Source organism: Pleurodeles waltl, chromosome 6 (assembly GCF_031143425.1).
Source record: "Pleurodeles waltl isolate 20211129_DDA chromosome 6, aPleWal1.hap1.20221129, whole genome shotgun sequence".
NCBI classification, from domain to species: Eukaryota; Metazoa; Chordata; class Amphibia; order Caudata; family Salamandridae; genus Pleurodeles; species Pleurodeles waltl.
In genome coordinates, this window is record NC_090445.1 from 1,438,678,404 (window position 1) to 1,438,702,370 (window position 23,967).

The window sequence follows — 23,967 nt, forward strand, 5'->3', positions numbered from 1 at the left end:
AAGGAGTTTTCAAATAAAGTAAAATTTTGTCTTCCTGCATTGACACCATGTGGACAGTATCTCCGATTAGGATCCTTCAACCCAACAAACTATTCAGAGGCTGCCCACCGGTCTGACCACTATCGCAAACAATGGAGGAGAGAGATGTCATCCGGTCTTGGCTTTACAGTAGTTGTTGGAGGTGAACACAGTTTGACTGTTGACAGCACACTGGCAAATCAGGCTAAATTTATTGAACTTTGCCACATATTTTTTATAAATTTGAATCAGTTCCTATGCGTTCGGTCCTATTGTCTCCTTATTGTAGAGTCCCCTGTGCTACAGTGAAGCAAAGTGGCAGCTGCTGATCTTCCTTAGACCTTTCTGTAATGTTGGCCAAATCCCTCCCAATGCCAGCCACTCCCGCCATCAAAGAAAAATTCTTTACTTTCTGGGTACATCTTCCCCTAAGTCATTCTCCGACTGGCTTACCTGAGTCTGGATGACCCCTTTCTCAAAAAGTGAGCCCCAACTGCCCAGGGGGCAAAATTCCTGATTCCTCTGAATAGTCATAAAAATACATTCGGGGAGACACAGCAAAAAGGTGGATTTGCTACATGGGTAATAAGACTAACATTCTTTATGACGATTCCAGTTTGAATGACATGCCTCTTACAGCCCAAGAAGTTACAAACAGAAGTGTTTCTATTTCTTTGACCTGCACTGCAGGAAGAGAACGACTGAAATATGGAGGCTTTGCTGCTGAAAAAAGACAACTCAGATCTTATCATTATAAGGTAGGATTGAAGGTTAAACCCCATCGATGAGACCAATAAATTAGCTTTGACTGCATTTATTATAATCCAGAAGAGTAAATATTTTATTTGCAAAACAAAGTTGTATATATTAACACGTGATTCAATAGATTTGGAATTCTGTGCTATTGATGACATAGGATTTAAGTGACAGTGCCTTCTACACTAGTCTCCGTGACCCTGGTCCTCTTGGAATGGGTTGTGGAGGTCTCCCCACCAATGGTGAAGTGATGGAAGCTTTCACAGGACTCCAGCAAGGCGCCAGCTGACTCAGTTTCTGTAAAGTGTATCGGCAGGCTTCTCTGACTCCTCACATTCTCACTCTCCCATCACCCTAGTTTGCCGGGAGTCAAGCTGGTCCAGCATAGAGCAGCCATTCCTAGCAAAGGTAGCCCCAAACGACCCTCTGAGGCAGCTCTGGAAACTGTCTTCCAGCAATTCTCGGATTTGTTGAAGAGAGGGTCGAACCAGAGGGAGGATCAGCTCTTAAAATGTCCGCTTGGCAGCTTTCTTCGCAGTTTGCAAGGACGTTTTCAGTCATCTGCTTATGTGTGGTATTTGGCTAAGACAAAACAAAACTATGGCTAGTCACACCTAACCGACAGAATAACAAGCCCCGGTCTACCACTTCTCTGACCTCCGATGTGTTGTAAACAATAGTTTTGAAGCTCATGCACGTGGGTGAAGGCAAGCACAGTCATTAAAAGTCATTGAGAGGTGTGAAATAATTTCCGCTCTTGGCAGCCGAAGGCTTGAAAACATCATGAATCATTCTGATTAACTCTGACACTCAAAGGTTTCATATCTTATAACGGTGAAATGAAAAGAGGAAAGGTGGCTGGAGATTTGGCTTCTTCAAGCCACGTTACATCTAAGATTTCAGTTTTCATTGCTTCAGCCGAAGTCAACTTCTTAATTACCTCCTCATCTCATGCTCATCCAAAGTCAGAATTGACAGCTTCATTTATATGTTTGAGTTGAAATCTATAAAATGTTGCATAAAGAAAGTCAAAATTAACACTGATCTGTTGAAGGAATCTATGATATGCGGCTACTCCCCGGTCTTAGCAACCGTTGTAAAGTCTCTGGGCTACATGCTGGACTGCAAAATATCGCTTATATCTTATAGAAATAAGTTAGCCCAATCAGCCATTTACAACCTACAAGCATTGATGCAAATAAAGCACCTGGTATTGTCTAATTGACTAAATGCAGGCCCCATTGACTTGTAGTGACTCGGCTACACTGCTGAAATGCAATGCAAGGAATCCTATGCCCTTCCATGAAAGCAAAGCGATCTTACATTCTGCTGCTCGATTAATAACAAACACTAAGGCCCGTATTTATAAATTTTTAGCGCCGCATTTGCGACGCTTTTTTACGCAAACGCGGCACAAACCTACATAATACAATTGTATTTTGTAAGTTTGCACCACTTTTGCGTAAAAAAATCACGCAAATGCAGCGCTAAAAAAGTATAAATATGAGCCTAAGAACTTTTAACACATTACATCAATAAAAAGAGAGATCTCATTGGATACCATGAGAAGTTTCGATAAACTTCAGTATTGTATGCCTGGCCTACAAAGCCATCCAACTGAACAAGTTGACTTATCTGATATGAAACTTGAACAAAAAAACTTGAACTAACCATGACCTGTGGAGTCATTGCATTTGTTGTGCAATAGTGTGCAGCGTAACAGCAAGTTGTGCAGACATTCTATATGAGTCACTTCTCCATTCTTCTGAAATAACATTAAGTAATAACTGTAAAATTTAGACACTCACATTATTAGCTCTCAACTTCATTGCTAGTAGGCCGTAACAACAGTAAAATGTACAGATGCACTATTTAAATACACATTATTCTGTTTAGCACGCATCAACAATAAACAGTAAAAAATGACATGCGCAGTGTTTGCAGTTCAGGTCCCTATTATTCTCTTGAAGCCTATTGTTTTACCATTAGCATGCTGAGCAGCCAATGTGTAGGGCCCATCTCTGTTGTTCTAAGATAGCATGCAACAATACCAGTGGAATACACAGACACACTCTCTACACATCACATATCTTCACTAGTCTCCAAAAGCAAGGAGTAATAGCATCCCCTTAAGCCATTGGGAGCAGCTTCACGGCTGGAGTTTGGTGTTGTGATACAGTCCAAATAAATGAACTCTTGGCTTGGTAGTTGGGTCTGGAGCCCCTGAGTCGGGTCTGCTATGTCTGTGTTGGTTTTTCTCTGTGTTCTCATTTCACTAAGATGCTTTAACTTGTTTGTTTTTTGGATTGGGAACTTAAATATGTATAGCAACGGGTTTACCAAAAAAGAAGTAAATCTGCACCCATGAAAGTACTCTTTGAATGGGTACAAATATACTACTTTCTGGAATTCGCAAATATTAGCAGCGATAGGCTTGGAAAGCCACACTTCTTTCAGGTTGCTAGGCATACTACTGGTGACAAAAACGCCCAAAATGTGATGGGACAAATGCTTGTAAACAGTCTAACAACTAGCACTCACTTGAGGCTGCGTTCCAAACCATATTTTTTCACCCTGTGTACCATTCTAGACAAAGGCCCACCTAATTCAAGTCAGTACTGACCCTGGTCTTCAAGGTGTCAGTCCATGCCAAACTTTGGTCATCTCACTCATCTACCCTGCAGCTCATCACACTTTTAGTTGTAAAAATTGAGATTCACATCCCCTGAATATCGCTAATTAAGCTACCCCCCTGCCTTGCAAAGTTGTACAGAACACTTTCCTTTATGTTGCAAATTAAGGTGTGGGCAGACCACTTTGGCCACAGCAGAGAATACTCCACCTCTTGACGGAGTATGGGACATCGGAGACTGGAGTGTAACAAAGGCCCCTGCAGCCCTGCAGTACAGGGAGCCCCCAGTCCTGCATGGATGTAAATTTGTCAAAGTGCCAGGGGTAGTAGAAGTGACATCACACAGTTAGATCTTCACTTTCACATGTACGCACATACACACTGTCACATAAACACACTCTCACCTGCAAACGCGCACACAGCCTACAGTTAAAAGCATTTTTTGACTTACCTCAGCAGTTAGGGAAAGTCCTCTTCCGGCTCATTGTACTCCATTTCTATTACTATAATAATGAGAAATGTAATTTTCTTCACTATTAGTGTAATAAAAACTTGACAAAAAACAAGAAAAATGGCACACCAATGGACATTCACAACGACCCGCTGTGGAGGAGCTGCTGTTCTATTCCAGACACTGATCTTGCCCCTCTGAGGCAAGGGGTTGCAAAGGAAGTGCCAAGGGTCGCAGGGGGCAAACCATGGGTCACAGTTGCGACCGCTGACGACCCCTAAATGACATCCATGCAGCTCTGCAAGAAGCTATCAAACCTTCAAAGGGCCCCTTCAGCCCTAGGTCAGTGTATATCTATGAGATATGAGATACTGGGAGGCCCCTTATCACATTCTGCAAGGGGGCGCCATCATTTAGCGTTATGTCACTGGACAGAGAATTGGCTATATACCCACCCACCTAATTTAGAAGAGAAGACATACAGCTGTTTTTCACTACCTTGCCTTTCACTTTCCATTTATCCTCTGCTGATTTGACACGACAGTGTTGGCTCTACATAAATCTAATTCACATGTAATGTTCTCATGCTTAAGTCAATCAAGCGCGTGCTGTATCCGAACTCCCTCTGCTAGAACTAATTATAACATTGTTATTGGCAGACAGCTGGTTCAGCACTTAGGATCGGTGACATTGATCAGCTGTGCGTATTTCCGGGTGTGCACGTTGTTTGCATATAAATAGAATGCTTCAAACATACGAGGTTAACCCATCGGTGCATTGGGGGCTGTGCAGAGAATGTAAAGAACACTGCCTGCTGCCTGTCCCCGTGTTACCGCTTTGCAACTCTACACCACTTGGGTCTATATTTATACTTTTTTAGCGCCGCTTTTTGACGCAAAAGCGGCGCCAATTTACAAAATACAAGTTTGCGGCGCTTTTGCGTCAAAAAGCGGCGCAAATGCGGCGCTAAAAAAGTATAAATATGTGCTTTGGTATTTAGAGCAGTAGCGTAGTCAGTGTGTGTGTGGTGAGCCTTGGTGCAAGGAAGGAAATGGGGACAGTGGCTGCTGTATGAATGATAGAATACAGCAATAACCGGGTGTCAGTGCGCCCCTAAGGTCTACGGTCCCGGTGCCACTGCACCTGCTGCACCATGGACCTTACTCCACTCATTTAGGGATTGCTAGTGCTCTCACTAACATGGAAGACTGAATTTGCATCAGTAGATCACCTCTGCATACTCCAGGATTTCTATTCCCTGCGCTGGTCATTTATTCCTGTCAGTTGCAGAATACACTGTGCAGCGCGTGCGTCTGCGTTGTACAACGTGCTGCTCGTGCGTGAGAAGCACGCTGCTCAAGTGTACTGCTTCAGGGCCATATTTCTTTGGCTCTGAGGGGCATATTTATACTCTGTTTGCGCCGGAATTGCGTCGTTTTTTTTTACGCAAATCCGACGCAAAGCTAACTCCATATTTATACTTTGGCGTTAGACCCGTCTAGCGCCAAAGATCTTGGAGTTTGCGTCATTTTTTAGCGTGGACACCTACCTTGCGTTAATGATATGCAAGGTAGGCGTTCCCGTCTAAAAAATTACTCCAAGGCATGTGCGCCTTATTTAAACTCCCGTGCAAAAATGACGCACGGGAGTGGGCGGGTCAAAAAAAATGACGTCCAGCCGCTTTTGCGTCATTTTTTAACGCCTGGTCAGGGCAGGCGTTAAGGGACCTGTGGGCTCGGAAGGAGCCCAGAGGTGCCCTCCCATGCCCCCAGGGACACCCCCTGCCACCCTTGCCCACCCCAGGAGGACGCCCAAGGATGGAGGGACCCATCCCAGGGAACTTAAGGTAAGTTCAGGTAAGTATTTTAAAAAAAAAAAAATTGTGGCATAGGGGGGCCTGATTTGTGCCCCCCTACATGCCACTATGCCCAATGACCATGCCCAGGGGACATAAGTCCCCTGGGCATGGCCATTGGGCAAGGGGGCATGACTCCTATCTGTGCTAAGACAGGAGTCATTTCAATGGGGGTTGGGAGTAAAAATAAATGGCGCAAATCGGGTTGAGGCCAAAATTTAGCCTCAGACCTGACTTGCCCCATTTTTTGACGCCCAAGCTCCATTTTCCCCTACGCCGGCGCAGCCTGGTGTGGGTCATTTTTTTTTACGCACACCAGTCAGCTACGCCGGCTAACGTCATTCCATAAATAAGGCGCCCGCATGATGCTTTGGAATGGCGTTAGCCGGCGTTAAAATTTTTGACGCACAACTGCGTTGGCGCAGTTGTGCGTCAAAAAGTATAAATATGGCCCTCAGTGTCTTCTGAGGTTCTGCTGGTGTGTCTGTGGGTGTTGTTGCTGTTGTGTTGTCAGTCTTTATGTCAGAGCTGTTCTGCTGCAGGGGTCAGTGAAGTAGGAACACCCCCTCAAGGAGCCAGAGAGGGGAAACCACTGGCCCGACAGCCCAAAAAGCTGAGTCACAGTGCAAGTGTAATGCTTTATGGGACATCTTCCATCCGTTTCTTTGACACCTGGGGTGGGGTCGAGGGCTGGCAATGGATCTGCAGTGATAAAGAGAAAGAAATGGAAATTATGAAAATTGGAAAAAGGAAAGAGGCCGGGAGAGAGAATAAAGGAAATGTTGTGAAGGGGAAAAGGGAGGACTCCCCAAAGCTTCGGTGCAGAACAGATCAGTACACTGGTAGCACTTTTTGGATTATTTCAAGAGTGATCTTTCAGAACCACCTAAATTATATTTTTAATTTCTTAGGTAAATAATTTAAAAGTAGTGCTGTAAAATGTACAGATTATCCCTTTTTAAAAAGTTCTTAGTAAGTGAATACCACCACACCAACACCCACACCCTCCTCCCGCCTGAAAGCTTGTAAAGACTGTTACACTCACTCACTTTGCTCCCTTGGTGTCTTCGCGGTGTAGGGTGTTTTAATTTTCTGACTACTTTCTTGATAATTTATAAGCCAGTTGTGCTGTTCTAGTGTGTTTTAGGTATAATACCGTAGTGTGTTGTTTAAGTGTGCTTCTGCAGAATGTGTTGTAAGTGTACTTCTACAATCTGAGTTCTATTGGTGCTGTTGGTGCGTTGTCAATGTTCTGATTCCGAAGCAGTTTTGCACCAAAAAGTTTAGCACCGGCTTGCACCATTTCTGTGCACCAGCCACGCACCATATTCATGAAATGGTCCAAGCCGGTGCATAGGGTAGGCTAGAGTAAAAACAAATTGACTTTAGTCGGGTGGGGCTGGCGGTATAGAAAAAGGGGGTTTAGTACCAAAAAATGACTAAAGGCAGGTTAGAGTAAAAATAAATGACTCTAACCAGATTAGCGTCATTTTATGGTGCTAAACCTACCATGCCACATGACTCCTGCCTTAGAAAAGGCAGGAGTCATGCCCACCACTCCAATGACCAGCTCAGGGGACAAGGGTCCCCTGGGCATGGCCATTGCACCCTGTGCCATGTATGGGGGCCCATTACAGGGCCCCCCATTGCACTTTAAAAAATAAAATGCAATACTTACCTGTACTTATCTGTACTTACCTGGGATGGGGTCCCCCATCCTCCGCAGTTCCTCTGGTGTGGGTGGGGGTGCCCTTGGGGCCTGGGGAGGACAGCTGCGGGCTTATTCCATGGTGTTCCACCGTGGAAATAGGCCCACAGGCCCACTAACACCTGTCCTGACCCAGGGGCTAAAAAACGGGGCAAAGCAAGCTTTGCACCATTTTTTTACCCTTCCTCCCTCCAGTGCACAAATTTTGCACAGGAGTATAAATATGGCATTAAGGCCGTAGAGTCATTTTTTGCACAGGAATGCCAACTTACATCTCATTAAGGCAACGTAGGTTTCCACTTCAAAAAAATGACTTTAACTCCATAAATTTGGTGCTAGACGGGTCTAGCTCCAAAGGTTAAATATGGAGTAAGTTTTGCACTGAATTAGAGTAAAACAAAATTACGCTAATTCGGTGCAAATAGAGTATGAATATGCCCCTAAGTGTGATTCTCTGGGCATTTTCTAAATGTGTGGATCAGGTGTGTGTTCTGAATGTGATTCTCAAGGACAGGTTTTGAGTGGCTGCTAGACCTGCTGATGTGATTGTTTTACTTTCCATTCTATGTTGTGTTCACATTGGGATGTTTGTTGGGCTTTAGCACTATGAGGAGCCATAGATAAAACAACAGGAACTTCATATGAGGACATTTACATCATCACACAAACAAGCACTGGTGAAGCAAATAACTCTGGTGTTGGCTGGCAGCCTTTTGGTTTTGCCAGTGGTTGCTTGGTTTGTCATGGTTTTAGCAAACCTTTCTTGTTGCATGCCCGTCTCAAGCTAAAAACTCGTGGTTAAAAGCAAAGAATATATTTGTGGTCTCAAAAAGCACATATTGCCATGTTAGTCCCTTTTACTGAAGAGAACTACTCTTTGTGCAGATATTCTCCTTGTGAAAGGGCAGAATGCTCTCACTCACAGTGCAGTTAGCCAATGATTGAAGTGGGGTGACCCACTACCCCATGCTATATGCTGTAGTGAGAGGAAGAGTCTTGAGAATGACACAATAACAGATGAAAGGATGAAGAGGGCTGACTGAAATGAAGAGAGGGACCAAGCCTAGATAGATTTGGTCTAAGTACGCCCAGATGGAATTTGGTGAGTATTTGTGTTTGGAATAGATGGACCTAGGTGCAGGAAGAATAGTTATAGACACAGGTATTAGGGGTGTGCTCAAGCCGAAGGGGCAATACTGGGAGGGAAGCTGAAACAGATGGGTGCAGTAGAGCATGACCCATGTGTCTGTGATCACTGAGTGGGAGAATCAAATTGCTCACTGATAGAAAATGTTATATTCCAGGTGGATTATTTGATAGACAGATTCAGATGATCTATGGCACATTAGAGGTGTTTGTGTCCTGGTACCTGATGGGTATTTTTCACATATTTGATGGTAATACCTTGAATCTGGTGCCTATCCAGTGCTTAATTTGTACCAGCACAACGACCAACTATCCCACGCCTAAAAGCGTGACAGTTTAGACTATTTCAGACCACAAAAAACTATAAAAAACCCTTGGGCAGCAGGTTTTTGTCATTTTTATGCATAGTAAATTATTAAATAACTGTTGTTCTAATTTCAAAATTTCAATTTGCACTTTCTTTGTGGCAAACTGCAATAAGAGCCAGTGTGCACCATTAAGTGCGGGTGCCGAGCACTGGAAAATACCGAAACAAATTAAGCACTGTGTCTATCCCTGGCATTTGGTTACCATCATTTGCTTCTGTGTCCTGTGCAGCATGTTATGGGTAAATCTGGATTATTATGACAACCCAGCACTGTGATGGAACCTGTGCACATACCAAGCTATTTCCTGGTACATTGACATATGAACTTATACACACCATGGACCATCGCCTCCCCACTTCTTAAAAAACTGAAACTCACCTTTTCATGTAGATCTCCCCGCTGCTGACCTCTCTGAGGGCACTCCTCTCCCTAGACCTTTTCCCCTCCCTTCCTATACGACCTTCTCTCTTTTCCTCCATTCTCGAGTAGGGCAGCCTGCGCTCACCTGCCTGCCTATACTGTATAGCGGACCATTGCTCTGTTGATTAGTTCATGATGTGTAAGTGTCAATTAGACATAAACACAGGCACAATGTCATAATAAATTAAAGTGAGCTATGAAAATTACTCAATGTGATTTGGGGACAAAAAGAGTCCAGCTCCACAAAAAGATAAATTGTTTACTGGAAAGTTCATGTATTTACCAGAAATCACAAGCCAAAGTTAAAGAGCTAGGTGAGTGTATTTTCAGAAAATAACAAGCTTTTTTGGGTGAGAATTTGTTGATTTACTAAAATTGAAAAGCTGATGTTCGAGGTAAGAGTATGTAAAAAAACAATCTAAATTGAATTGTTTGAATGGTATTGCATGTTAAATTGAGGATATTTGTTGCTAACATAATTACATTATTTCCATAGAATAAGAGGACACATGCTTGCGACTATGGTGTTAATTTAAAACCATTGTGGAGAAATAGCATGCTCTACTTTGAAGGCTTTTTATGACATTATCACTACACAACACACAGAAGTCTAAGCTCTAAGGTTTGCTGTCCGATCCTGAAGGGCCTTTTATTAGCTGAAAGGTAGCTCTGGGACCGATGTACAAAAGCAGGTAGCAAATAGTGGGCGCAAATTGCATACCAACATTTCGAGACCTACCTTTCATTTTGCAATGCAAAATATGTACTAATAGGTCACTTCATAAAATGTCCAGTCCTACGGGTCTCAGAACTACCTCTCCAATGAGTACTAATTAGCCAGGTCAATAATTGGTGCCCATTTGACCGGCTTCCAACCCAGTGGTTGTGGACTACAAGGGCAAAAACAACAGATGATGGACAGAATGAAGAACAAATCAAACATTCATCCCCAGTCACAGATCTGGGTTTAATCCAGCCGTTATTTTGCTTGCCATGCCATTCCAGTTCAGAACTGCCAGCCCAGGTCTTCCCTGGACCAGAAACAAGCATCCTGGGACCGGTTTCAGGGTATCACCTTCATCAGCCAGGCTAGCTTGAATCTGGTGGCATAGCAAGCACAGGACCCACGTCTCGGAATACCCTTCCCAGGGGTGACAAATACAAAAACAACAGATGATGGACAGAATGAAGAACAAATCAAACATTCACCCCCAGTCACAGATCTGGGTTTAATCCATCAGTGTTTTTTGCTTGCCATGCCATTCCAGTTCAGACCTAGCCATATGCAAATCAGTCTTCTCCCTGTTCCCCATGGGAACAGTACAGCCCGAACTGCCAGGTCAGGTCTACCCTTGAACAGAAACAAGCATCCTGGGACCGGTTTCAGGGTATCACCCTTCATCAGGCAGCCTAGCTTGTATCTGGTGACACAGCAAGCACGGGACCCCCATCTGGGCATACCCTTCCCACTTGAGGCAACAAATGCAAAAACAACAGATGATGGACGGAATGAAGAAGAAATCAAACATTCACCCCCAGTCACAGATCTGGGTTTAATCCATCAGTTGTTTTGCTTGCCATGCCACCCCAGTTTAGACTCAGCCAAATCAGCTTTGACCCTATTTCCCATGGGAACAGTCCAGCCTGAACTGCCAGGCTAGGTCTTCTCTGGATCAGAAACAAGCATCCTGGGACCGATTTCAGGGTATCACCCCTTATCAGCCAGTCTACAAGAAACAGCAGCTCACCATCCCTGAGTCCACATACCCAAATTGGAAACATTTGTTTTAAGCAACCGACTGCTTTAAAAAAAATCCTGTTTGGGAAGACGCCAGAGTGGGGCTTCTGCTACCTACACCTGACAGTTCTCAAAGGGAAAGCTGTCCAAAGCAATAGCTCCCCTTTTGCCAATCTATTTCTACCCCACTTGGTACCGCTTCAATAACGTGCAACCACTATTACAATTGCAAACCATGTGTATATTTCATTGCAAATGGCGAGTCGTGGGAGGCACCATTCTTGCCCCTTCTAATTGTGATTTGGAAAGAACTCCAAAATCCCATATGCAATTCCGAAAAGAGGTTTAATACATAAAAAAAAACATTTTGGGGTTGCAAACCCTATAATTTTGTGAATCTCAGAGTTTACAACCACAACATGGTTTTGTACATCAGGTCCTGTTTTGCCTGACTAGTAAAGCGAGTCTAACTTGATGGATAGCTCTGCTGTCTAAGGAATGAATAGCGAGATTTGTGTAACTTTTCAGTTTCTTCTCTTCTTCCTTCCAGGTGGGCAAGGCTATTTGGAAGGTGCTGGAGATGAAAACCAAAGGAAGGAGAGGGCAGAAGTGTAAAGAGATGATTTTATACTGTCGAACAAACATTTAGAAAGCCAGGTCAAGTGCCTTCCCCATCTAATTTGAACTGCATTTAAAGTCTGTGATGTCCATTCCATTTATAGGGATACTGCACTTATCTGGGCATATCCCTCAAACATCTGACCATGTAGCGCTTGCTTCAGTTTCTTGCTGATTCCTGCTGGAAGGGCGGATCTCAAAAACTCTGTTGTCAACTCTGCTGTGAGTGTTAGCAACTCATGACTGGCATGCGTCAAGCAGAATGATTCGGGGAGATTCGCGTTGCTAGAGAGGGAGCATTGGAAGCCACCTCTACATGATGCCAGTGCACGTTGTACAACCAAACGCGTCTCTTCATATGTCCTGCATCGTTTTCTATCCTTGATAACTTTATATCTATTTTGACTTCTGTTCCTTGTAATAAGGTGCACTCATGGTGCTATCTGAAATTGGGCATGGTTTGTTTTTGCAGAAAAAGTCAAGACGGCAGATGTTCAGTGCGACCAGATGTCACCAGACAGAGGTGAGGTTTAATGGCATTAGCTTGTTGTGGTGTACTGCACGTCATCTCCAAAAAAAGGCTCTCCCCACTCAGGGCACAGCATTGAAAAACAAAGGCGCTTAACAAGAGCTCGGCCATTTTAACCCAAAAGTGATACCAAGGCCCATATTTATACATTTTTAGCGCCGCATGTGCGTCATTTTTGAGGCAAAAGCGGTACAAACTTACAAAATACAATTGTATTTTGAAAGTCTGCGCCGCTTCTAGGTCAAAAAGCGACACACACGCAGCGCTAAAAAAGAATAAATATGGTCCCAAGTCTTGGACAGGTAAAGCGCTTGTTGACAGTCATGAAGTATTTCGTAGTCATTGTGAATCCAGCTTAATTGTATATAGGTGATCAGCCTCGGTCAGATGAATGTCTGAGTTGGCTACACTCAAATTTGAGCCAATGGTTAAACACATTTCTCAGCAGTGCAGACATTTACCCGCTTTGCCATCTCACTGGTGGACATATACAGCAAAACAGTGCAGCAAAGACGTGAACACATATGTTGGGCTGAAAATGGATCAGGCTTAGTGCCGAGACTAACAAGGCCAGGTGAGATGCTTTTGTCTGCATTTTAAAAGGGGATTCTGCTCACAGATGGGATTCTTCAGATATGTGGCCTGGCCTTTGGGGTCAATTAGGGCCACCATCAGTTAGAGTTAACTGTTTCGTGAAAATACTGTATAAACTACACGTGTTCTCTCCTGGGGGGGCATCGGGTGCGGGGGAGGGCCGAGGGTGGGGCAGAGGTTACAGCGTTGCAGGGGGTAGTGTGGGGTGAGGACATTTATGACTTTATTCAGTGGGCAGGAGGCGCCATACGTGATCTAGTGCAGTGGTGTCCAATGTAGGGACAGGATCCATTTCAGATTTCTGGATATCCGCATGAGATACACGTTGATTAAACATTGAAGCTCATTTTCATACTCAGTGGCAAGCCCGAAAATCTGCTTTTAACGCGGCTCTACTGGAGAGGTGCTGCAAACAGCTAGATTAATGGGTTAGTTTCTGACCAAAAACTGTATGATTCTGGGAAAATTAAATCTTCCCTCTGTGCCTGGAGCTGGAAAAGTGTTTAAGGTAACTATATGTGATGGTCATATATGAGTAATGAAAGAATGCAGTTCTAAATTGTGCTCTCCACTCCCAGTCACTTGACATCATGCCTCTCCCAATCACATTAGACTTTCTGGAATTCAGTCTCAACCAGACCACACACACACAAACTATTCCGTGTGCTGTAACTCCTGTCCCTGGTGCCACTGCTACAATATAGATGTTATCTGTATTGGAAATCACAAATGCTGAGCTCCCCTCCACAAAGGAACGTCTTAATAAACAGAGTAGAACCCACTCCCAAGCACAGGGCAGGGCTTAGAGCAGCTCTCTTGTCCTGTGCATGGATACTTGGCTCCCTCCCTCCCTCCCTATCCACTCAAGCACGAACCAATGTGCAGCATGCCTGCTAATTCCGATCCTCTTCATCTTAACTGGGGCTCTCAGGGTGCCTTTGTCCAAGCTTCCAAAGCAAAAGGCCAGAACCCATGCCATGCGCCCCTGAGATAATTCACCACTACATGTGTGCTCCCATACAAATCACGCCAAAGCCCCACCATCGCCCATAGACACACACACACACACTGCAACACTTACAGCATTTTTGCACAGGCATCCCGGACAACCTGGAAAGAGACAAAAGCATAACCCATACCATGTATAGCAGGTATATCACCACCATATGCATCATCCCACACATACCTATCCGCACCTTCATAGAACATATAGCGCAAGGCATGAAACATTCTCAATCAACCTCAGTATTCTCATACACATCCCACACATCACCACGTGCAGTCCACGCACTGGGCACACACTACACCTCACGCTCATTCATGCCCAACCTGAATTGTATCATGCCACAGACATTGCAGAGCGGAAGCACTAGTTACCCACAATATTGTTTCCACAGCAATACGGCTCACTTCAACCTCATCACACAATCTTGGTTTTCAGACCACAGCTTACAGCTCACAAATCATGCACTCAAGAGTGAAGACGGGCTCTTCCCTGCTATTGCCCTTTCTTGGCCTCTAATATAACTACATTCTGCTAAATTCATAGGCCTCCCGGAGCCACTAAAGCCTTGTCCGAGAGAATTACAGACCTCATCACCACTTCATCCATCATGCAGTCAAATAACTGCTTCCTTGAAAACCCCAACCCACCAAAATACACCTCTGACAAGACTAAGAAGGAATAGTGACATCCTTGAGGAAGTAATCATCAAATAACATGACACAAAAAGAAGGCACACAAAATGCATCTTCATCTTCAGGCAGATGCCCATCAGCCACATACTGATGCCTCTGGTCTGGTCTTGCCACACAACAATCTCAATCTTCTTTTGTCGCATACCTCTCAAACACTGCCAACCAAAACTCACTAGGAAAAGATTCAGCTCTCTATCAACCCCTCAAGATTGAGCTTACGATCTCGACAACCACAATTGTCTGAACAACTAACATCGACTCATTACTGGACTCCATCAAGAGCATCCTAAAAGTATTGTAAGAGCAATGCTTCCCATGAAGCCACAGCCCTACCATCATGGCAACCCAATAACTTACGAACTGTAAAGAATCTAACTGAAACCATCAATGATGCAAAATCAAACTCCCTGAGCCCCATGCAAGGCTAAAAATTATACACTTCTTTACAGAAACCTCAGCAAAAGACATCCCTACAACTCAGCTATTCAACCGAAGCAGAGTCCTTTTCAAAGAGATCAAATACTGCATTAATCCGACATACATGATAAGAGCAGCACCATCAACCACTTTATCACTGAAAAAATGACAAAATGATATGCCACCACATCAAGCTAGTTAGCCATCATCCTTCTGATCTCTCCTTGTAATGAAGTAATAGGGACACCTTTACTTGCTCACATCTAAAGACTTCTGTCATTCTCAATGATACCAAACCCTACACCTATGAAGACGACGTCCTTCCATTCGTAAGAAGCACTCACACCATTCTCCAGCATTGTGAATGCCTTACTCACACAAGGCATTTTCCTTTATGCATTCAAAACATGCCCTCCCACTCCGAAAATAAGAAACCTAAACTCTGATAACCTAACAATTTACCACCCCATCGTGTTCTTCCCCAGCATTGTAAAGTTAATGAAGAAAGCTGCTGCTATTCAACTACAAGATAAATCAACTGCAACTCTCCTTTAAACGACTATGAATTCGGCTGTAGACCACAATACATTGCAGAAACAGAGATCATCATCCGGGTCTTCTGTTCCTCCGTGACCAACTCTGCCTTTGGATCCCATCTTTCTCTTGACAGTCTTCAACCCGGTTACTCTTAATGCCCTCAAAACATGCTATCAATGAGCATGGGTTTAGAATAAACCACACAGCACTAACTTTACCTCACCCATCGCCAATCAACATGAACTTATTTAGATGCAGTTCTCCCGATCCCTGCAGGTACAAAAGGTACGCAGTGTCACCCTTCCTCTGTGTTCGTCAGTCTACTCATGTTGTATCCTGAAGTACACCATTCTAACTAGAATCAAAGTTCCATATACGTTGAAGACAAACAACTTTGTGAAAATCTTTACAAGCAACACCATAAGGTAGTTCAACCAAGCTCACGCTATCTATCTGAAAATGACCCCCAACCAGGACTGAGTTCATTCTCATTACCAACAGCTCAAAACAAGCCTAGCTCCATGAGTGATTAGCTAAATCCAAACTAGAACGTCCCACTACAATTTGTTGCCATTGCAAAACCATCTCCAAACACAACCTCGCCTCCCAAGCCCACATCACAATGAAATCTGAAATGAAATGAAATCTTTATTTTATTATAAATATACGTTTATCACAATCAGTCAGTTTACAACCAAATACGTAATAAAAATATAAAACATGCTAATAAATTCATTATAATAATTAAGAATAATACATAATATAGCTCAGGAAAATCAGTGTAGCCTTTAAAAATTAAATACAAAAGTGCATCATTTTGTTCCAATGAAGAGCACTCTTCAAAAATGAACAGACCGCAAGAACACATTATTGTTTAACAGCTGCAAATAGAGGAAGGCAGGTTGAAATTGATAAAAACCTCTTGCTCTGAGGACATGCAAAAAACATCTTCTGGGGGGTCATAGTTGCCACAAAATAGCACCAAATGCTCTAAGGTCTGGGGTGAGTTATCATCACAGGGCAGTGCTTAATTTGTAAATAAAAAGGTGCTGCTGCCCAAAGCTTTCCTCTTAAACACGCAGCTGCTGGATTTAAATGCGTGAGCACAAAAAACGGAGAGAGCGTAATCCTGAAATAATCTCGGGTCTCTTCAATCTATTTAGAGCCACGCCTTGCCCCTTCAGCTCATTCTTGCAGCTTTCTGCTTTCTCCCATTGTGACACTTTTTCATTTTTCTCTTCCTCCTTCTTTCCCATATGTGTCTTTTGGTCGCAGCAAATGCTTGAGGCAGAAGAATAAGCCCCAGCCCTCAAAAATAAGTGCCGGTGCTCAGCACCGGAAACAATAAGCACAAATTAAGCACTATCACAGGAACAGTTCTTAATAGAACTTCTTTCATATTGCCCTGGGGGAAGCAGAGGGTAGATCGAATTGTGCCCAACCAAAACCTTGTTAGGAGCAATCTCTCCCACAGATTTCTAACAATGGAGACATGTGATTTCAGGCCAGCATTAGTATTCAATGGCAACAAAGCTCACAAAGGTGTTTTTTCCATGGCCTCGTTCTCTCTATGCTTCCTAGCCTGCTTTAGAGACCAGTCCTTAACTAACTTTCTGTTTCCTATGGTGATCAGCTGGGGGCTATAAAACAGCTCAGGGCGACCTAAAGCTGAAGTAACACTTCTGAAGTAATCTAGCCACGGAATTTCTGCCCATGCTCACACCCAAGGCAATCTTCGATCACCTCCCTGTTAAAAGCAGTGTGCTCACCACTCCGCACAGCAATTCACAAAAGTAGCTGAGCGATTTTGACAGAATCTTTGACATAATCTAGGTACAATTCATCATGCATAAAAAGATAGAGCTATTGGTGTCCAAGCCCAACAACCTTCTACAAAAAATATTTTCTTCACATTGGATAGCCTGACAGTTACGGCACCCCCAAACAGCTGCACCATATAACAGAACTGAAAGACATTTCTTTCTATAAATATGGAGCAGCGGTTGAATAGGTGTACAGCCCAGAATTGATGCAAACCTGTAAAGAAATCCACACACCTGATTTAATTGTGAACAGCGGTTTGTGAGGCAAGGAATCCAGGTGTTCCGCTGGTCAAAAGTGACCCTTAAATAGGGAAACATGGCCATCCTTGAAATAGTGATGGTGATGGGTCTACGATTAGAGGACCGCCTCCACAAACCATGTAATCTGTTTTTGAGATGTTAGTGCCCAGGTCCAACTTACTTAACGAACAAGTCCATCAAACCTTTTAAACCATTTGATGTACAAGGTTAACACAGCATCGTCAGCATACAGTAAGGAGGGCACAAATACAGATTTAGACCTGATCATTTCTTTCCCATTATTTGCCAAAATGAGTTCAGCCCATTACTATATATCAAGAATAAATTTGGCGCCAAACCACAGCCTTGCCTAACCCCGTGGTAGGCTAAAAGAACCAGAACACTCCTCCTCTTTGCCATATCTAACTGAAGCATTAACATTAGAATGGAAGGCATGTAAAAAGTCAATCAATGGCTGGGGCAACCCAAGACTCACTAAAATGCTCCATAACTTTGAGCAATTACCTGGTCGAGGGCGCAGCTCAGGTCCATGAATGCAAGATAAATGGCTCCCTTCTTGACTACCACATATTTACCCATTCGCAGGTTTAAGTTCAAACATTGTTCCATAGTCCCCCTGCCCTCTCTGAAGCCGTATTGGGCCGTACAAAGAATATTATTTGATTGAACCCACTCTTCAGTGCATTGCAGGATAATACGCCCCACAATTTTAACAGCAGAATCAAGCAGTGAAATTGGTCAGTAGCTATCTGGGTCCTACCTACAGCCCTTTTTAAAACAAGGGGCCATAACTGCTGATTTCCATGACCTGGGGATTTTAGTTGTTACTGTAGCGTTTAAAACATTGGTTAATAGGGGAGCTCAGAGGAAAATATTTCCCTTATAAAGGTCCATAGAGACCACACTGGGGCGGGGTTCTTTATTCGAGGGGCTAACTAAAATGGCAGATCGAACCTCCTCAAAACCAAAAGTAATACCCAATGGGAACAGAGAGGGTCCTTCAACATCTGCCGGTCGACCCATCTATGGCCAGGGCATAGACCCTTCTAAAATGTGGCACCCATTGTGAAGTGGGGATATTTGTTCCTATAATGTCAGGTGAAGCAAGGTAAGATGATTTTCCATTAACTATATATGTCAAAAGCTCCTCGCATCCCCCAGCTTACAAGTGGTGAGTAACTTTTCCCACATCTCCTCCTTAAAGGATAGCTTCCTGTTCCCAATGGCTTCCTTATAAGGAGCTCTTGCGGGCCTGATATGTGGCTGATTCCAAGGCCTAGCACTAAGAGCTTGGCGTAATTGTTTATTGGACACCCTAATTGTTTATTGGACACCCTACAGCTTTTGTCAAACTAGCCAGCCAACGGGGCTCTACAAGGCCCTGATAATTCATACATAATATATCTTATAGTGTGGTCTGAAGACTGAAAAACAGCTAAGACAGGGGCAGATGGGGCCTCAAAAGCTAGCAGTGAATTTAGAAATATATTAAGATTTGAGCTGACTAGAGTTTTCAACAGAGTGGGGATGGAAGTATTATGCCATTTAATCCTGCGCCCCTCATCTTTGGGGATCAGGCTAACCAATCCTTAAACACTATTTGGCTGCATACTGACTGGTATTGTCATCCTAACCTCAGTGGTATTATGGTCACTGTAGCACAATTTATGCACCTTCCCAAGACGGCTGAAACGCTCAAGAGCTCTTGGGATGAAAACATAATCAATGGTTGTCACCTTGCCTCAGCCTACAAAGGTGGGTCGACAATTGGAGGAGTTCCCCATCACATCCATCACATTACAGATCCGCCTGTCTGAGGGCTTTGAACAACTGCCTCCCTCCTGCATTGAAAGCCTCTGGACAAAAAGTGGTATCACCATCCAAAAAGAGGTCTCAGGAAATAGGATTCGAGCCCAACTTAACGTTAAAATCTCCTGCTAAAAACATTTAAATAATCAAAATTTGTTGAAGAACTGGCCTACAAGAAGGATTTCACTTGAGATAGTGGTTCAATTTGGCAACTGAGTCACATACTGAATTATAAAAATTGATTAAAAAGAAGTAGAACTCTTTAGAAAGAATGACCCAGATAATCTGAATCCCACCGTGTCCGGAAGGTCCAGTATGACCCTGAAGTGCTTTGAATTGTGAAACAGAGTGAGTAACCCCTCTCGTGCTCTATGTCCAGGGGAAGGAATAGCAGGGATGATAAAACACTCAGGGGCATATTTATACTCTGTTTGCGCCGGAATTGCGTCGTTTTTTTTGACGCAATTCCGATGCAAAACTAACTCCATATTTATACTTTGGCGTTAGACGCGTCATTTTTTAGCGTGGACACCTACTTTGCGTTAATGATATGCAAGGTAGGCGTTCCCGTCTAAAAAATTGACTCCGAGGCATGTGCGCCGTATTTACACTCCTGGGCAAAATTCACGCCCGGGAGTGGGCGGGTCAAAAAAAATGACGTACCGACCGCTTTTGCGCCGTTTTTTTGCGCCTGGACAAGGCAGGCGTTAAGGGACCTGTGGGCTCGGAAGGAGCCCAGAGGTGCCCTCCCATGCCCCCAGGGACACCCCCTGTCACCCTTGCCCACCCCAGGAGGACACCCAAGGCTGAAGGGACCCATCCCAGGGACATTAAGGTGAGTTCCGGTAAGTATTTTTTTTAAAAAAAATTGTGGCATAGGGGGGCCTGATTTGTGCCCCCCTACATGCCACTATGCCCAATGACCATGCCCAGGGGACAGAAGTCCCCTGGGCATGGCCATTGGGCAAGGGGTCATGACTCCTGTCTTTGCTAAGACAGGAGTCATTTCTATGGGGGTTGGGAGTCGAAAAAAATGGCGCAAATCAGGTTGAGGCGAAAAATTTGCCTCAGCCTGACTTGCCCCATTTTTTGGCGCCCAAGCTCCATATCCCCCTACGCCGGCGCTGCCTGGTGTACGTTGTTTTTTTCCACGCACACCAGGCAGCGCCGGCGGCTAACGCCATTGATTAAATACGGCGCCCGCATGGTGCTTCAGAATGGCGTTAGCCGGCGCTAATTTTTTTGACGCAAAACTGCGTTAGCGCAGTTTTGCGTCAAAAAGTATAAATATGGCCCTCAAAATCTTCCCAAGTAAAAAACTCCTGCACCCAAGCTTCCTGCTGCAAAATCACGTCGAACTGGGAGGTAAATGTTAGCCACACAGGGCCAGGGAGCTTAGACCTAAGGCCCGTACAGTTCCAACAAAGGAAGCTCAGCATCAAGCTCTGTGACTCAATATCTCTTGCATTGGGGTAATCCTCCTTCACGGGGCTGCTGATATTGAGGATGGAAATAAAGATGTTTGGTAGTCAGGCGGTGTTGTCAAGATCAGACAGGGGAGAAAACCTATTAGAATCACGAATATATGTTTCCTCAGTAGTCCTAGTCAGAGGGGCAGACTGTACACTATGTCGGGGTTGTAAGTGTTTATAAAAAAAGCCCAGCAGGAGAATTTTAATGCCCGTGTCTGATTGATATAGCTGCTTAGAGCTGTATATCGTCACCATGCCAGGCTGGGTGATCTGCAATTGATCACTACACAATCCCCTTCCAACCTCTTGATCGCCGGGCAAACCCAACCGACCCTTCTCACAAATTGTATGTCCCTGTACTCATTGATACTAAAGTCAGAATTATGGCAGAACCAGTGGCAATCTTTGATATTAAGGTCAGCAGTAGATTACTCAGTGGCAGAGATGAGATGGGGCACTTATGTCATGACTGCAACATATGGGCAGCACTCTGATGGCAGATACAGACGGGGTAGGCCTCTATCTGGCTGAGGCCGAGATGCACCCCCTGCACCTTGCCTCAGGCTGATTAATCAGGGCCTTCTGAGATGGCCCTCTGCTGGCCTAAGGGGGCACAGTCTCGTCAATCGGTACAGGAGATAGGCACACAGTGGCAGTATCAGTGGATGTGGTGCTCTGAACTATACACGCAGACACAACCTCTTGTGACCTACTAGTGGCCCCTGATGGAACAGGAGTAACAAGGTGGCTTGTGTCTATAGAAGAGAGGGAATTGATATTAGCAGCCGGCTAGGACAGAGTTAAAACAACAGATTCTAAACTGTTTAGTCTCTCAATCAAAGGAGCCACGCACTGAACAAACAATCACGGATTTGAGTTTGTCTAAAATGAGGTCCCAGCCTGGAGTCACTGCCTCCCAAGTATCCAAGGAGCCCTTTTGCCGGAAAACTTTCCTAATGGTAATGGCTGGGAGTCTACAAATCGCAGGTAGCTTTGTTTGGCACTTTTTCTTGGCTGGGGGAGCACAATCACTGTTGTTTAAGGTTTCCTGAACTTCATTCGCCATGGGAAGTTCACAGACGGTTGACACCGTATTGGGGGGAACAGGCAGGTCAGCGAGGTTGACGAGGTCCAAGCTAGCTTGCAGGTCTTGCTGCAATGATATGAGGCAGCTCAGACCTTCCCCTACATCCAATGATAATCGTTGCTCCAGAGAAAAAAAAAGAAAAAAAAGCTCACCGCTGGAAACAGGGAAGAACATAGGCGAAAGGGTGGTGGGAAAAGCCCAGTCTCCTCCAGTCAATGACGAGCAAAGAGGGGCCTGGTATTGGCCCAGTCTCCACCTAGGCGCAAGTCCTGCGCCACATTTCCAGCAGCACTTTAGTAGCGCAGATTGGCAGCCCCCTCCTACAGAGATGGTGCAAGGCCTGTTGAGGGATGAAGTCACACACCAGCAGAGTCTGTTAGGCGGGCCCGTGCTGCGGTTTCCAGCAGCGCTTTAGTAGTGCAGTGCACCAACCCCCTCCTCCAGGGATGGTGCAAGGCCTGCTGCGGAATGAAGCTCCACCCCTGCAGAATCTGTTAGGCGCATCTAAAATCAAGTGGCCTGGTTCTGTGTAGCCCTTCTCCGCACTATAAAATAACACCATGCCAAAGAACACTTAAAAAGTAGTGTACAAGCCTGGGTCCTCTTTCACCTGAATGGTTACAACATTCTCCTCACCAGTGTTCCTGACTACCACATCGTACCACCAAAGGGCATCATGGTTGCTATAGCCTAACGTAGTAAAGATTGACAAAAGTAGGATCACGTGATCCACATCCTAGAAAAACTACGCTGGCTCCCTCAAATTGCCTGCTTTTTCTTCAAAATATGTTGCTTAAACCTGCAAAGAGGTTATCTACCTGAGTGTCAGCATTCCATGGCCGAAAAAATTCACCATCTCATGAGGCTACTGTAACACTCTAAGTCAGTGGTTTCTACCCTTTTGATTTCTATGGACTTCCCTCTGAATCACAGATGGAAGCCGGTCACCCCAGCCAAAGCAATTTCTACACTTTGAACCTCAAAACAATAAACAGAAATATAGAAATACATTTACATCAAATAAATACAAAAAGCATGACATATTTTATTCAATTAGTAAACAAAAAATATACAAAAATCGAAATTTTAACTTCAATGGGAAAGTTTGATCTTTTCGAAGTCTGCCTTTATTTCTAGCCGATGAAGCACTGTGCTAGACTCTGTTACTGATTTTTTTGCTCCTAATGCCAGTTTTTGTTCTGTCAGCACATACCAGTGCTTCACCGGAGGCCACCAATCGCCCATTCTGGACTTTGTTTGCTGCATTCAGTCTGCTCCCATAAATCAAGCTAAGGATCCCAATGTAATACTTAACCTCTGATTTCAAGTCCCTTCACATTACTTTATAACATTTTCAATTTTGCATTTTATGTCAACATAGTTTCATGGATCTGCGACTACTACTTCATTTTCTAAACATTTGAGAAAGCACCCAGGTTGAGAACCTCTGCTCCAAACCATTATACCATCAACCAGGAAATATATGGGATGTAAAAATGAAAATATAACCAGCAAATCTTCTTGATGCAAGCACCATGAACCTGAAAAAACTTTCCTCCGATGATAAGAGTCACTCCCTTGCTCTTCCACCTACAACAGAGCATAAACTGCAGCATTTCAAGGAACACCTCATCTATGTTCCTGTTGTGGAGCCCCTAAGCTCCACTGCCCATAGGTATGAACTGAAAATGACTCTCTCATCGCTTTCTGTGTCCATTATATAAAACTGTTCTCTACGAAGTGCAAATCCTCCTGTTTATAACCTAAAGTTTGATCTATGTAATTTCTAGTACATACAGATAAGCATACCAAGTGCTCCACTACTTTACATAGCAAAAGTGCCATAAAAGTCCCAACATTTTATTTTATTGTATTCACTATATTTTTATCATGAGTTGTGTTTCAGTTTGGAGTTGTTTTGAAAGTTATTCCTGCCATCCACAGTCTGGACACCTCTGAGCCAAATACTGCAACGTTGTGAATGTTGGACTGTCTACCACAGGATATTAAGGGGCATATTTAAGAGCACC